General features: G+C 38.6%; 1 protein-coding gene across 1 annotated transcript in view; it reads left to right on the top strand.

The window, feature by feature from the left end:
• grik4 (glutamate receptor, ionotropic, kainate 4) overlaps positions 1-15,309 on the top strand; it is a 305,728-nt gene that overhangs the window by 75,222 nt on the left and 215,197 nt on the right. Inside the window, exon 3 of the mRNA XM_044354238.1 lies at positions 9,080-9,279. The gene's annotated coding sequence lies outside the window, so the exon portion shown is untranslated. The remainder of the gene's footprint in view (positions 1-9,079; positions 9,280-15,309) is intronic.

Here is a 15,309-nt window from a genome sequence, read left to right on the forward strand (position 1 = left end):
CTAATCTTTTGAATGATTGTGACAAGTTCTAGGTCACAAAATACAAATAAAAAACACTTTTAGCAATGTGGAAAATCTGAAAAAAGACTTTAATAGAGTTAATAGAATTGTAGTAGATGTCCTGTGTATTAGACATAACAGAGCATCAATGCATTTTATTATTTGGCATTGTTGTTTACACCATTTCTTTTTTGACATAATGGGTTGATACCCTTTTGGCCCTTGAGCCAATATACTGTAGTTAAGTTATTGTATATGTGGGAGTGGATGTTATATGTGTATTACATGTATATGTAATATGCAAAATTCTGCTCTGGGTATCTTTGGGCGTGACAAACGATCGTAAATAAAAGATTTTACATGATGTATGTAAAGCTGGAATTATGCCTCTGCAAAGGTCCTATTTATTGGTTGAGCCAACTCCAGCTGTTAGTCGCTGGGTTCGAAAACGGAGAAGAAAAACTGTGCATATAACTCGGAATGTCTGTGCACATTCACATACATGCAGCCAAGAGCGTCATGGCTCAGCCTTCAGAGGAAGAAGAAGAATGCACTTTTCAAAACCAGGGTTACAAAGTGCAAGTACAAATATGCAACAATGAAAGAATATGCTGCACACCTCATTCAAAGTTATTTAAAAAATAAAAACAGAACTGAACACAATGGAACTGAACAAAACTCCCAACAAATGGGGGCTTGAAAGTATCCTTAAAATCCCTTTTGAGAAAAGGTAGGTCTTAAGATAAGATTTAAAACACTCAACAGAGTTTGCTGACCTGACCCCTAGAGAGAGACTGTTCCATAGCTTGGGGGCCAGGACAGCGAAAGCTTGGGTAAAAGTAATGAGTAGGATTTTGAATTCAATCCTAAATTTGACAGGGAGCCAGTGTAGTGAAGCCAGCACGGGGGTGATGTAAGAAAGCTCTGGAGTCTTAGTGAGCAGTCTAGCCACTGAATGTAGCACTCACTGTAAATGTGCTACTACGTCTTGGCTTAAACAGGAAGATGGAGACAATTTCTCTTATCAGCACATTACAGTTTGGTTTTATTCTACAAACATGTTGTCCAAGAGGAGTTTCCAAAAAAAAAAAGATGCTCTGTGGTCAGAAAAATTCTGGATGTAAAGGACAGTAAATACTCAGACTAGTCAGACTAAACCTTAGGATGACATGACGAGAAAGAAATATTGTCGTTCAATTTCTGAGGACAGGAACTTTATGTGTCCAAACAAGTCAATTTCCGTTTTATGAAAACAAGATTGGTTTTGTGTAGTGTTCATAACTCAACTGTCTATGTTTTTACCTGAGTGATTGACACTAAAGCAATTTGAATCTTGTTGATATATGAAAGTTAGCATCGTCACATTGAGCTTTTTGCAGCAGCAGCTGCAGCATTGTCATTAGCAAGATTTCCACTGACAAAACACATTTCTCAGAGTTAGTGCTGTGTGCTGTCTGCTTTCATGGAATCTGTGGTAAATTATGCATATACCTGTGTACCCTCTGGGAAGAATATTGTACTCCAGGTCATGCATTATAAATGGACATGAACAACGGTAGGACACAAGAACACCTGGCATCCTCAGGTAAGGTTAAACAGGATTCAAAGTCATGTTGCTTTTGTAATTCTGGCCACCCAGGAGATGTAGGCAAGGACACACCAGCAGTATGGATGCCTGCACTCGCCATTGCTCAATATCGCTTGCAGGCTGTCTGGATCGAAGAAGTCTGTCTGAAATCCTTCCCTTCTGGAAGGACAGTACACCTCAGGCCTACCTCATCAGTTTCTTGAATGTCCATCGCATTGCATCAGTTTCAGAGCCTTGTGAGAAACCTCCTAACTCCTCTTGAGCGCTGTCATATCTGAATGTCTTTCTAAGGCTCCCCATTGGCTGGTGACCCATGCTGTTCCATTACCAAATCTGTTTTTGTATTTTTTTCTTTTTCTGTCTTGAACGTTGTCAAGTTCAAGGTCAATATTGTCTTCTCAAGTCTCACCCTGGGGTCACAGTGAGCAAATTGGTGCATCTCTGTTGGCCATGAGAAAGAGTGAGAGAGAGAAACAGTGGGAGAGTGTGTGTGTGTGTGTGTGTGTGTGTGTGTGTGTGTGTGTGTGTGCAGCTGCTCGTTGGTGTGTCTAGTGCAGAACTGATTTAAGGCCTCAGGCCACAGGAAGAAGGCTACTCTACACTCCAGGCACGTCCCTGAAACCAGCAGCAGAGGAAGCACTATTGCCATTCAGCAGCGTCGACTGCAGACGCCTAAATGAGTCTGTTCTGTCCTGCAGTGCCCAACGTGGCAGTCCGCCACGTTGGGCACTGCAGCCTAATTTACTCAACCTCTCTAGCTCCTAATATGCCCCCCCCCCCCCCCACCACCTCCCTCACTCCTACTCTTCTATTCTCTCTTCCAGTTCATCTTTTTCTTTCTCTGCCTCTTTCAGTCTATTAGTCTCACATCTCTACCTTCAATCTTACTGTATTTCTTTCCCTCGCACTCATGCATTCCTTGCCTGTCCATGCATTTAATCTTTCCATCATTTTTTCCTTACATTCACAGTCCATCACGTCTAGCTAGCAAGCTCTGATTGGTTACTGTCCTTTTACTGCAAGGTCTAACCCTGAGATGCTGACCTCATATAATCAGTAACTGTTACAGTTGTGTTTGTCATCAAGATGTGTAGCTTCCAAATGCTACAAAGACAGGAAATCAAGCATGGAGCATGTGATCTCTGTCCTAAAGAGATAGGCGTTGTGTATCTTTTTATGTTTGTGCTGTTTCAGAATGGATTAAAGCAAAATTAAAATGATTTTGATGATTAAAAAAACTCACATGTGGGGCACCCCAGTAGCCTGTTGGTTATTATACATACCACATAACCACAACGTCAATGATTTGATTCATGCTGCAGATGATTGCTGCATGTCACACCCCTCTCTCTACCTCTGTTTCCTGTCTCTCTTCACTGTCAAATAAAGGCAAAAATGGCAAAAAAAAAAAATTCTATATTAGGATTCTACTCTTGTGAGTGCGTTTTCCATGGCATTGCTGTTGGTAAGGAAGCTCTTCCTCTTCAAGGCGCCTAAGTGTTTTACCGCATAGTGTAGTAACTCAGTGTTTGTGGTAACCCACACCCATGATTCTCGCATAATCTAGATTAAATTATTTCTGCAAAAGTTTGCGCCTAAATGTCTACTTACACCTGCATATTTATGCCATTAGAATGCATACGTCATCCTATGACTGGGACTTGACTCTGCAGTAAGGTCATACTTGTCAATCATATTTCCCACTGACTGGTCACAGAAGGACATAACGCCTTTAATGAATCAGGTCAAGTGTATCTTGCCAAAATGAAAATGTAGTACTCATAGGATGTATGGTGGCACTGCTGATCATGAAAACCAGACAAACTGGTTTCTAGTCTCACCCAGTTTTCTTTAGACCACCTGAAAACGCTTCCATTTTTAGTTTAGCTCACTGTCTGTCACCCACTTCCCACTTGTACTCCGCTGCTGTCTGCCTGCTTTTTCTTTCCTTACCTGTCCATTATCTCTTTGTTTGACAAGCTGCATTTTTTCTGCAGTGGTTTAAACAAAAAATACTTTATTTTGTTAGCGAAAATGTGAACAAAAATGGTTCTGCGGCAAGATTAATAAACAATAGAGCTTTGTTCTGATGAAATCTGTTTGCCTGTCTGAATATAATATTTGATGACCACTAGGTAGAGAAAATGGTTAGGATCTGTTTCCTCAAGCCTGCATATTTGTGGTGTCACTGTATACAACTTTTCACCTAATGTCCCTTTGCCACCTGAGGGTGGATGGAGGAGGAGCGGGGTGGGTTAGTATCAGGGACAGTGTGATGACAGCTCGTGAATTCTAAAAGCTTTATCGGTCCCCTGCAGCCTGCCTGGGCAGCTCACTGCTGCCTCTCATCTCTCTTGTGTGTTGCATTGAATATGGCTCTCCAATTGGGGTCATGGCACAGACTGATAGGAAGCTATATTCCTTCATAACTGGAGGCAAAGCTACAGAGTTCAGTATTAAGAACGGCAGCGGAGTGATGGCAGGGCTGAACACAAGCTGACTGACAGACCAAGACATAAACATTAGAAAACAAGAAATGTAATCGTGATATGCAACATTCGCCAACTTTTCTTTTTCAAATCCGACCTTTGTTTTTGAGCAGTGCCCTCTAGTGGGCAGAGCTCTCAGCCAAATAGACCAAACAGAGAATCTGCCGTCCACAAATTTATGGCCTCGGTTTCAGCTCAACTTCACATTTTGAACCCAGCTTTGTGACCCATTTCATAGCTGTTCTGGAGCTTACGATCATATCACGTGATCTTCATCAGCAGATACAGTTTGCTAAGTGTCATGAAATTTTTCAAATTGTTAACTCCATCTGCTGATGAAAATCATGTGACATAATTGAAAGGTCCAGAATAGCTTCCAATTGGACCTTGAAATTAATTTGTCAACTGTTGTTTCCAAAGTCAAGAATGAACTTTAAGACTCACCTTTTACTTTACCTTACGTTAGACGAAACACCAACACACCCAAAACGGAAAGTTTACAAAAGGAACATTTTCCTCCATTGATTTTCCTCAGAAATATTCTTACTCAAAAAATTATCAAAAAGTTGTGTGAGGTTATATTTTGTTTAATTAGTTTGCATTAATTATCTGAGCGGGTTTGAATCGATAATATCAAGTCAAGTGTAGTATGGCAGTAAATACTTGACAGTTATGGAACAGCTAAATAGCAAAACAGCAGCTTTAAATTTTTTTGAAAAAATCCAGGCAAATTATACACGTATAACCACTGAGATACTAAATCAGTCTTTACTGTTAATGCAACATTGGACACTTCTTTTGCCTGACATGGGTGACACATGGTGATGAAGAGCTGCAGCTCCCTGGCTCATATCATGAACATCTCAACTAATTTTGGAACCATCGGTAATGTGTTGCTGTCAAATGCAACGTATTTAGAAGGTAATCTTTTACTGGATGTGGAAGTCCTGAAATCTTCCAGTTACATTTTTTACGTGAATTTACAGTCATGGCAAATACATTTCCTACAGAAAACGTGATGGAGTAGAGGGTTGCTATTCTGTGCTACAAAGGGCAAATAAATCAAAACCTTCCTAACCCATCACCTCAGCTGCAGCAGCTCATAGCAGCTGTCTTGCTCGTTCTCCCCGTTTGTCCCTTTTCCCAGATTATCTATAGGGATTGATGGCCATGCCAAAGAAAAAACAGAAAAATCCATACTGCTCTCCTGCCCTTTCCATATTACATTGATTTCATGGTGAAATATCAATCTGCATATGTCATGTACTGTTGCAGTGCTCACAATAGTACAACACATGTTACAGGAGTAAATCAACATAAAGCTGCTTTAGGACAGCGTTTTATCAAGTTGCTTCAAGAGACGTTTTCTTTTACTTGTTCTCACTTTGCAGAGGCAATTAAGTAGAAGAGTGTGATAAAAAAAATCTATCCTGTCTAAGTGCTGATGGATTTTATTCATGAAGTAAAAGCAAAATTTATGAGCACACTTTAATTTGCATCCACATACACACACATGTAAATAAGCACAAACATACATACATACATACATACAGTATAAACACACATACAGTATACACACACAAACTCATGAATCTAGTCACTGCAGCATTGACAGCCATGAAAAACAGCACGAATAAGCACGCGTTCTCACTTCTTGTTTTTAACCGTTAATTAAAAACAGTTTTTAATTATCAGTGGAAATATGTTTCTAATAGACAGTGTATGCTATGCCCTATGCTTTTTTTTCTCATCAGTTGCCTGGAAAGAGGGTAAGCAGCCTGAGGTGGTATCAGTATCCTGGAGGACATTCAGATCAGCTTCAAGGCTTGTTTTTGACACAGAGAAGCAAATATATGACTGTGCTGCTGAACAGATCCGTGTTCTGCTTTCTCGGTCAGCAACACGCTTAAAAATGAGATGTTGAGATTGAGAACAAGCACTCTGAGCATACATGTCTCTGCTCAGTCCTCTAATATATTGTTTTAGTAATAAAAAATGTTTAGGAAATTCTGATCTGCATCTAACTTTACTTAGTGATGGACAATAACGGGATACTAGTGTGAGATCCTTTAAGAAAAATCCTGGATCCAGATCCCGGCCAAAGAAGTCTGAAGTCTTTTCACAAGTTTTTGATTTTTCCTGCTAAAAAACAAACATAACAGCCTTAGGCAGAGATAATAACCTTATGATTGGTAAATGAAAATGTATTGACTTTGGGTTTTCAGAGAGAAGTTGGGAGTTTTTTTCCCCTTCATTTCATTACAAAAAGTGTTTTTTTGGAATCAGCCGGTGGTCATTAGCTAATGTGTATCTTATAGATACACTCACAAATTCATTTACTCCATAGCTGCCGTGTGAGTTGTTTGCACAGCTTGTTAAGTTAACATTTTGTGTGTCATCATCATCAGATTTCATCAGTGTCACAGTGCTCAGTAAGGAGTTAACAACTGGTACTGAAACATACATGAACATTAGGCACAAATCTTTGACTTCTCATTATTTTTACAATTACTACAAACCAAATTTCTGTTGAGTTTGAGGTGTGAGTTTGCAGAGAAACTGAAGCCTGAGGGTAATCATTTCTCCTTGCAGATGGTCCAAAATACATGAGAACAATTTTATAAGGTCTTTTCAAATTGTAGCATTTGCGGTGTGGTAGTTGTGTATATATTAAAATGTGCCTTGCAGCTAGTCAGACTGTGTTTTTTCACTTCACCTTACAAGGATACATGTTCCAACCAAAACATAATTGCATATTTCTCTTACCGTACATAATTATATGCATAGGTCATGGTGTTACTGTTTGCAAACATTCAGACAGTTCAGCACCTAGGATTTAATCACTGGATTAATAGCCAATAGGAATTTTTAAATCATATTGAATATATTAAATTCAGCATACAAATTGGCTACCAAGAAGCTGACCAGAAATTTCTGCATATCCTGCATTCAGAAAATGATTCACTTTTTCTGCTTTTTTAGATCTTAATATTCCAATCAGAGTCTAAATTATGTGAAATAGCTCCAGATGATGACGTTTAAGAGCAACAACAGAATTTATTTGACGTGTTGAGGCTGTACTTCAGGCTTGTAAAAGTTATGGTGCTTTTTTAATGCTAAGGGCAGGAAGTTCAATGGGGATTTTAGACCTCTGGTTAGTGTTTGACAGGAAATGGAATCTGTACGTTTGGCGTGTATACAGCAGCCTGAAGCTTTAAGGCAGGGAGAAAAATGGAACGAGTGGGTAGGGGACTTTACATATGTCAGCACTTCAAAAGTTCCCTCATTATTATTCATCCCCTCCAAGTGCTTCAAATATTCATTTGATCTAACCTTGTATTCTGTTCCTACTGTAAATTGTCTCAAGCTAGATACATCCATTCTTTAACACATATTGCAAGTAATTACAGACAAGTGGCTGAATAATACAGTGCTTTGAACGCAACAGTTGATTCATCTCTGTAAAAGTACGTGAGCCATTGGAGGACTTTCAGGACAAATCCAACTTGGTAGCAGTTCTACCAGTGTCTCCATTTTCCCGTTACCAGTACAAAGCAGCTGTATTAATCTGTTTTGCAGTCGGTGGACAAAGGAGTCAGACAAATATAATGAGAACACAAACCACCAAAACTAGAAATCATGGGGCTCAGAATTTGTTTATTGACAATAAAATAGCATGTGGTTTGCCTAGACGTCCAAATGCAAGACCTGAATATCAATGACCCATGTTTTGTTTGTAGCCATAGTGTTTTGATTAAGAATTATTCATCAAATGTTTTTCATTCCTAAAGTACATACTTTGTTTAATCAGTTTCTCAGAGGACTTAAAGCCTCTGTGTGATTCAAATGATTGTGATAGAACAAGTATTTGTTTTTGCAAAAATAAAAATCAATCCCAGCGAAAAGTGGTGCAGCCAATGTGTTGCGCTTGTAGCCCTTCATTCTTAAATCCATTTCATGCTGGAGTGATGCGCATGGCACACCCACTCAACATCCTCCAGTCTACTGTCTAGTTCCATACACTTACATTGAATTATTACCAAACAGGAGTGTCAGTTTCACCTCTATTTGTCCATATGTGCATGCTTTCTATTACTCTCTCTCCCTTTCTCTCCCGTGTTCTTTCTTTTTTGGTTAGTAAATGATATTTTGATACCTTGTACACAAACTTCCCACCGTTTTTAAATCTTTGATCATAAAGTTTAAAGTAGGTAATTTTAGAGGGCATGATAATAGTCAGGAGAGTGACAGTATGACAATCAGTGTGTGTGTGTTTGTGCTTGCGTGTTCTTGCAAACATGCAGCATATGTTCATACAGTTATTGACACGTCAGGTTCTGCATCTGCTGTGATGTTTGGGTTTGATTTCACCGTGGTGCTAAGTGATTTGGTTGATCTCTTGGGAGAAGTTTAATTCTCCTCTGAGTGAGGGTGCCATTAAAATGCAATGACATGAGATTAATGCTCATCTTGTAAGTGACATTTACTTTCTCATTTACCGTGGAAATTGCCCTGCAATATTGTGCACTAGGCCTTGTTTTGAATGCTGATGAGTCTCAGAGGCAGTTCAAAGTATGAGCAGTGACAGGATGAAAAATGTTGGATATGCTATATAAAGAGGAAGGGTATCTAGCTGAGTAAGGGACAAACAGTAAAACAAGACCATCAGCAAAACGGGACCGTGAACTTTGAAACTGTGGTTTACAGTGCAGATTCCAAACATAGAGTATGTTGTTATAAATGGCTGTCCTCAGCATCAGCAATAAGACTGCAGAGGCTGACACCTGGACAGAAATATGATTTAAAAGCAATACTATTGTTCTAAAGTTGCTATTGAAAATGTATAGCTTACTATCAGGAGTTTTAGCAGGACAAATCTCTATACATCTTTTGATTTCTCATGCACTCGCTTAAAGAGGTCGTTTTGAAATTGATTGTTTCTACAGAATTTCATGTGTGTTTTCTAACTCAGATTTCCTGTCTTTCTCCTCTTCTCTTACAGTGTCTGTTTGCAGAAGCCCAGCGTGCAGAGTCCAGACTGTGCGTGTGTGTGTGTGAGTACACACACGTGTGAGAGCCGGGGCCACATACTATATGTGTATGTGAGATGAGGAGACGCTAAGTGGCTACCACAACCACCCAGATCAGACAGCCTCCTGTGCTGCAAGATGGATTAGAGCCCCACACCTCAGGAGATCAAAGGTAGGAGAAGATGTTTGGTAATCAGCCGCCACTCACCTGCCCCTGTTCAATAACGGCATGGAGAGAGTAAAGGAGAGAGAGGAAGTAATGCATGACAATGAGTTGAGGCTGAGGTCCTTCTGCTGTCTGCGTAGCTTTGGACATTCAGGCTTGTCTTGTCCATAAACCTCATTGTCTTGTGAATATCTGTAAGAGGGACAAACGGGGTTCCCACGGTCTTAAAAAGTGTTAAATAAGATTTTCAGAATTTAAGGTCATAAAATGCCTTAAAAAAGTTATTTTTAATTATAGTGGGTCTTAAATTTTGAGGTGATGCCTGGTTGCATGAAAAATATCTCCCCACAGGATTCACTGATTTAAATATGGTTTGGTCTTCAGTCACGACTCACTCCAGTCCAGCTCTTTCTTTTCTTTTTCTGGTAATGTTTCAATTGGTTCTCCACAGGTCACCTGCTCTCACAAAGGTAACAGGATTAAAGAAGTACACAAAACAGTACAGATGATGCTCTGCTAAAGACAGTTGGGATTCAGAGGAGACACAAAGCTCTCTGTTATTTCTGATAGTTGCTAGAATCTGGATAATAATGTTTTTAGTACGGAGCCACGGCGGCCAACATGTGACACGAAGGAGAGGAGTTTTAACTTGGTGACCGCTAAGCTGGAATTTACAGATTTAATGGACTGTTAAAGTGGATGAAAGGTAGATATACTGTAATGTTTATGTGTCTTAATGAGGAGAATTAACTACAGCCGACTCGCTGAGTGCAAGAACGATCAGAGCATCCGTATTGTTTTACAGAGTGTTGTCAAAATGAACAATTCCATACAAATTAAAATTTTAAATTAAAATGCTTTTATTTAAACAGAGTTTCATCTGCAAGCATAACAGTGGGACACAGTTCATTGCATTTGCCATTAATTTTATTACTTTATGTGATTTTACATATGATTGTTTTATGGAGATACAAAATTATCCAGAAAAATTTCCCTATTAATATTGTCAAATAGGTTTCAAACATGAAGCTCAGCCTTAATGTGCATTTGTTTTGCCGTGGAAAGGATATTACATTTTCTTGTCGAGGTCTTAAAAAGGTCTTAAAAAGCATTAAGTCTGATTTCAAAAAGCAGCAACCCTGGACTAATGTAAGTGCAAATATCAGACTTTCTGTATGTGTTATAGTTTAGAAAACAATGATTGGTGACATTATACATGCCAAACATGATATAAATATATCTGCAGTTTACTATTATTTGTAATGCTGCTTATATAAGGTTTGAATATTTCACACAAAATAACAATCATATAGCATAATAGCAAGGAAGTGGTGGTGCAAGCAGAAGTAATATATATTTTCAACAGTATTGGAAAGCGTTTTGTAATGTGGATGCTGCTGTGGGGAAACGTCTGGGTTCAAGAGGTTAATTTGAGAAGAAAAATATGAGCAATCTACAGTAAACATCAGGATAGACCTTGGAATTGCCGCCCACATCTCCAATTTTTGTCAGCGATTCCAAAAGGTCTGGTGTTGCTCTTGTAGGTTGGAGAAACAACCGAGCCAAGGAAACACACATTTTAAATTAGTATGCTGCACTACAGATGAGTCAGGTTCAGGAAAAATAGACACAACAAACAAATGAAAAATTGAATTCTCAAAACACACTGAACATCATAGGTTAATAATATACTTTACTATAACTAAGTAACAGCTTCCAAGGGTCAAGTATTCCTGTAAGCTGCTTAAGAGGTATTTCCTGCTACTCTAATGATTATAGTTAGTTAATTAAAGGGTTAAGAATATCTTTTCTGCAAGGCAAAATTGTGTCTGTCCTTACTTTGATTTAAAAAAAAAAAAAAAAAAAAAAAAAAAAACAGAAACACAGCTCACTGTCAGTTTCACAGTCTCCGTTCTTTTCTGTGAATGCCAGAATGTGTAAAAGGAAAAGTAGACTTTTTTTGCATAATCACAAAATGTTTTTACAGCTCTTACTTGTGACAACAAAAGCTGCTTATTGGACTATAATTCAGCACTGTTTGCATGAAAGGGGATTATTTTAGTGAGATTTTTTTTTTTTTGCAGCTGAGAGGTTTTTGTCCATCCATGTAAAAACGATCCATAAAAAGGCACATTCTCAGTTTTTTTATTTTTTTCCCCCCACTGGTTTCTCCTCCTTAATGGTCTCAACAAGCCTGTCGGATGAACTTTTACCCTCAGTTACCTTCTCCCATTTTCTAACCAACAATTTCAAAATGATTCAGTTTTAGCAGTTTAAAAGGAAGTAGACTTTTCTCATGCTAAGTAGTTTTTTTTAAAGTGTGACAGCCTTTGTGAGTGTCAATCATTCCACATTTTGCATACTTCCTATTCAAATGGCTTCACTTTGGCTCCACTTTGGCACAATGGTTTAGAGGAAGAGCTTTTATTATATTTGAGGTTTTTATTAATGGGGAATGACTTATACAACAACCTTATGTAAAAAATATTTAAATCCTTAAGTAAGTTGGAAATCCTTATGCCCCATTTATCTGGAATATAATGTGATATAGAAAAAAATACAATGATTGATCAGAATTATAAAATGACTCAGACCTCAGTTGCAAGAAAGTGTGTATGTTTTCATGTGTGTTGTAGGTGTTTGGTTGTATGTAATTCCAGCAATCTGACCCCGTCTACAGTCAGCAAGAAAACTCCAGATGCTGACGATGTTCTGCTGACATGAATGTAACCTTTTATCCTACATTTTGACAACATAAAAACAGGGAGAAAATTTCAGCATGCAATGGCTTTCTGTCCTCCTTTCCTCTCCGGGCCACCTCTCTACTGTCTCTGTGACCTCCTCTACGTGTATTTGTTTGGTTCCTGACAAATCCAGCTCACAAAAGCTGCAGATATAGAGTATTTTTAGATAAAGGTGCCAGACTGGACCCTATAGCAAATGACTGGGACTGAGTGTGCCAGAGTTGTTCGCCGGTGCTGTTTGTGTAGAGGACAGAATAGGTTGTCGTCTGGAGACTTCACTGCAACTGCCACTTGACACTTTGCTCTGTAAGAAAGCATCATCAAGGAGGTTTACAGGGGAGCACTGGGGAGGATCTGGATTTGCCCAAACCATCAACAATCAACTCAGTGTGTTTTTACCCAATCAAACAGGGTTTTAGAAACACAAGATAGCCTAGTTTCTCAAAGCCCACATTTTTGCTGTGAGTTATTTCATTGTTGGTGCGAATTCCTCCTTTAAATCCATGTTAAATTGATTAGAAAGCTCACAGATTGCATGTGACAGCGCTGGTCTTACACCAGACAAACATGGCCACCCTTTACCAAGAATGGTGGATAATATGTCTCCACAGTTTCAATCACTGTAACAAAAGATTAAAAAAAAAAAAAAAGTACCACACATACACACATGTTCACACATTCCTCTTAGAGTAAAACTACTTATTTACCCTATGTCATGTTACAAGTGTGCAAGTGACAGAAAAACCCAATTCATATTCATATGCGGGATAACATGCTTTTCATATTTTTAAGCCACCATATTCCCCCACAGGCAGCTCCAGTATGCAGTGAATACAAATGCCAGAACACACAGTACGCCGTAAAGACAGTGAATTTCTCTGAGGCTTTGGTGCCGTGTGAATTCTACTACTGACAGAATTTGACTTTTTACTGATTTTGGCTCATGGGAAGTGGTTTGAGAAGATTGTTTCAATTTCATTGCCCAATGTGCAATCATGCATGAGATACAAGTATTGAATATCACTATGGTGCAGATGGCGTATTATAGACCCTCAGTATGTGTCAACTGTAATATTGCCACTGGGTAAATTCCTCTGCTCAGCCTTACTGGGAATGTTGAACTGGTTCTGGTGTGTCATGCTCATTTAAATTATCTTTGCTGCACTTTGTTTACTGCATCAGTGATGCTCTGGCCACAGCCTGTTGCAAATCCGTCTTTACCTGTCTGATGAACTCAGTCCCTTTTTTCAGAGTTTTATGTGCTTTGGTGTGTGTGTGTGTGTGTGTGTGTGTGTAGTTGTGTATATGCGTGTGTGTTTAATGAACTGTTTATATTTGTGTGTTGACTGAACTCATGAGTCTGCCTCAGTCTGCTCCTGTTGCCGCTGGGCCACCTGCCTTTTTCCTGCCTCCTTCCCTGGCTGCTCCTGAGAAGGAGAGATAAGGCCCACTGATGTTTGTCTGCTCCCTGGCAGATTACTGTGGCAGACAGGTATAAGGACTCTGGCAGACAGCTACAGTATACTGGAGGCCAAAGAAGAACTTTCTTGGGATGCCTGAACTGACCACAGCACTGATGCAGCCTGAATGCTATCTGGCTTCTTTATGTGTGCTGTTGCTCCTCAGTTGATTACTGTTTTCAGAGACACATGAGAACATGTGGGAAATATCTGGAAGTTGTTTTTTTTTAATTAGGAGATTTAAATGAAATTGTAAAATGAGAGATAATGGGACAAGATTTTTCTTTGATTTAATAGTGAAATGTAATCAGTAAACCAGAGCTGCAACAATTAGTCAATTAATCGATTAGTTGCCAGCTATTAAGTTAATCGCCAACAACCACAATAATTTTGAGTCAATTTTTAAGAAAAAAAATGTCCACTGAAGAGCTCTCCATCTTTATAAATCAATATATCTATTACTTTGCATGAGATCTAAAACCTTACTTTCTCACAACTAAACAGAAAATGTTAAGTGAGGTAAAATTATTTCTTTCTGTGTCCAATAATTATCAATTTTTCTCAAATTGCAAGACTCAAGTGTATATTTTATTTATTCTGTCTTGTTCCCAGATACTCACATGTAGGTGTTGTTAGTTATATAAACACTTAAAATAATTAGGGATTCCGTAATAAGCAAAATGACTAAATAATTAACTAAATGAGTTAGAAAGATGAGAGTTTTTTTAATTGCCATTGCTGAAAATGGATTGCTTTATTACACACTCAGTCATATCTGTAAAATTAGGGCCTAAAGTATTCATGTCTGTTGTGAAAGACACAGCAGAAACTAATTTTGCTGCTTAGACCACGCTGGATGCTCATGTTTCTTGAAAAGTTAATGAAAAGTTAATGGATTGTACATGGGGTTTCTCACTGTGATCTCTCTAATTGATGGTTATGAGTAGACATTTAAAAAATAGAAAAGTTTTCACATGAGGGCGGGTGATCAATTAGCAAAATCTTTCATGAGTGAGGACTTGAGGAGAAAACTGTAAAAGAAATCAAGTGATCAATGTGTGCCTTTTGTATATTTACCCTTAAAATACTAGGCTGTGAGAATTTGTATGATTCAGGGTCTGTGTGGAACTGCCAAATTAGGAGTTTTCTGCTTCTGTGAAGACAATTTTACAGCCTTCTTGGACAGAAAATTACTGAACCTCTTACTTTATCGAAGTCAGGTCAGAGAGGATGAGGAAGTTAAAGAGATAAAATGGTGTTACTGGGTGGTTGAGTCTGGGTGCTGAAAGATCATCTGCATCATACCTGTGTGCCTCTGTACAGTGCAGAGGTGTATTTTCTTAAATACAAGTATCTTGCTCTCCTGCTTAAAGGTTCAATTGAGAGAGGAGTGTTTGAGAGAGTTTTAAAAAAGTGTCGAAAGGTTGATTTTCTGCAGCAAACGGGTCATGAAAGGCGAGACAATGTAGAAGATGAGTTACGGAGAAGTGAGAATAAAGAGAATGGGGTCAGAGTGTTAAAAAAAAAAGGATTATAAATGGATCACAGGGTTTTTAAGTACTTTTGCTTTCTAAATAAGTATCTCTCATACTGTATATATCACAGACAACTCTATTACCACGCTCTGTCCTTTTTATCAGACATTATGAGCTTATGTCATCAACTTCAGCTCTCTGTTTGTGTTAGTTGAAACTCTAGTGTTGCTGGATCACTGCTGCCTTGCCCAGCTCTCACCATCTCTCTCATGTGGACAGATTTTTTCCTCTTTGTGCCCATTATTTCTGTTTGATTGACTCGTGTTTGATCAGAGCTGTTTAAATAGTTGTCTCAAT

This window comes from Thunnus albacares, chromosome 6, assembly GCF_914725855.1.
Source record: "Thunnus albacares chromosome 6, fThuAlb1.1, whole genome shotgun sequence".
In the NCBI taxonomy this organism is placed as follows: domain Eukaryota; kingdom Metazoa; phylum Chordata; class Actinopteri; order Scombriformes; family Scombridae; genus Thunnus; species Thunnus albacares.